The sequence below is a fragment of the Dromaius novaehollandiae genome, chromosome 1 (genome assembly GCF_036370855.1).
Source record: "Dromaius novaehollandiae isolate bDroNov1 chromosome 1, bDroNov1.hap1, whole genome shotgun sequence".
Taxonomy (NCBI): Eukaryota; Metazoa; Chordata; class Aves; order Casuariiformes; family Dromaiidae; genus Dromaius; species Dromaius novaehollandiae.
The window spans coordinates 216823624-216825799 of NC_088098.1; positions in this window are offsets into that span (position 1 = coordinate 216823624).

The following is a 2176-nucleotide window of genomic DNA, read 5'->3' on the forward strand; positions in this document are numbered from 1 at the left end:
TCGCATGCAGAAGCAGGGCTTACAGCTGCTCCTGGTTTTGTCTTTCTATTCCTGCTCATCCTCATCCTCTCTACTGACAAGCAGCACCGTGGAGCTGGTGTCGAGTGACACAGGGCTGCCCAAACCTCCTCCCCAGCCCAAATCTGCTCATGAGCAGAGGTGTCATGCAGGGGATGGAGGGTTCCTCCTTGGCCCGGATGGTTTCTCCATGACAGCAATTCAAATGAACTGACTCTGGCCATGGATGTCCTTTTGTCCAAGCGGAAAACACAGGCGGTGGCTTCCTGGGGGGTCTTTGCTGACTCCCTTGCTTTGTCCTGGCTCCCAGGGAAATTGGGCAGGAGCAACGGGCTCAGCCCGGTGGGATCACATCGCCCCTGGGATGTGGGACACCCGGAGATGGGTGCAGAGCTTCTGAGTGCAGCAGGGCACAGTGGAGACCTCCCGCCAGAGCCAGCCCTACAGAGTCCCAGGAACTCAAGCCCACAGTCCTCGTCCCACCTCACGCACCACCCTCCCCCAAAGAACAGGTACAGAAAAGCAGTTTGCTTGCCCAGGGTGGATTTGCAGACACTGGCGCAGGAGGTTGTTGGTGCCAGGTGTGGTGGGGAAATTCAAGAGATTTCCCTGGTTGCCCGTGATTCCTCCCAGGGGTCACGTGTAGCGTCCAGGGACGGGAGCATTAGCAAGCCTCCAGCAGCCTCTCTCCTCCAAACCTTTCCACGTGACGTGGACATGGACATCCCACTGGGCAGCAGGATCGGTGAAGAGCTCCCAGCAGAAGGCCTGTTCAGGCTGCTCGAGGTAGGGGCACACCTGCTGAGCTGCTCCTAAAAGCCAGCTGTTGAAGAAGGTCTTCAGGAAGGTGGCCTTCCTGGACTTTACTTAACACCAGTGGGCCATCCTCTCCTGCCGGTTATTAGGGATGGGGGCCCCTCCGCCAGCTGGAAAGGTCTCCCCTGCTGCAGACTCCCCATGCAGTGACCATCAGGGCTCCGACCTGCTCTACACGTTTGCTTTCTCTGCCTCTGGTAACTGAACGGGGCTGGGGCAGAGATCCAAGCATGGCTCCTTGATCACCCAGCCTGTCTAATTGCTGGCACGCTCCTTGGCATAGTTTCGTTCATGCCAGCTGGCACTCTCCTGGGCAATCCTTGGGCATGTTTTGAGGGACAGCAAGAAGTGATAATCCCAAATCGCTTCAGATTCACAGAGGAAAAGAGCCTGATAGGGAGAACCTGACTCCCGGGAGATGCTGTGTGTTGTAAGACAGCTTGACCCTCAGAAAAGAGACCCCATGGTCCATGCTGACCAGATCTCTGTCAGTGGTGATGGGACCTTAGGCAGAAATGCATATGGAGATGATTATAGGTCAACTGCTAGAGGTAGGAGTCTGCCTCCAGAGCTGCGTGCAGCCATGTGCTGTCCTTGTTTAATGCACTAACCTGTTCCTGTAGAGAAAGGGAAAGCTGTAAAGTCACCCACCAAAAACCACCATGGCAGAACCCACCTTGCAACAGCTCTGTCCCATCTCACCACCACCATGTTGTCACAGCACGTAGCAATAGCCTCAGGTTCTTGGTCCCTACTCAAACCTGGGATGAAAGAAAATGATTTATTAGCTGAACCAGGGGATATCAGTGTGTGCTGGAGCTGCCAGCCCTGCCTTGTGCAGGAGCACCCCGGCACGGGGCTGTCCTGGCTCCTGGAGATGTCATTCCCATCGTGTGGGCTGAGCAGCGTGTGCGTTCCCCATATAAATTCCCCTGCCTGTTCATGCATCGCTGTCTAACGTCACAGCCCGGGCTGCTCTCCTCATTTCTCGTTAATGTGTAACTTGAAACTCACTTGGGCACATTTCTGCGATCGCGGTGTTATCTGTTCCCGGCTGGGTGCATCCCTGCCCCTTGGACCGTGGGCACTTTTATCCACGGGTGGCCGGTACCGTGTGAAGGGCACTGGCTCGGGAGGGCTGAGCAGGCACATCTGCATGCCGGGAAGGGTTTCCTGGATCCGCATGTCCCTCCAGGGCAGCCGTGGAAAAAGCTGCCTGCTTGGACAGAGGGTGAACAACAAGCTGGAGAGAAGTTCTGCAAAAAAGTGTCTGGGAATAGTTTAGGGAATCAGGAGTCCAACAGCCAAGGCTGTTGTGTGGCTGTGAAAAACCCACAAGACG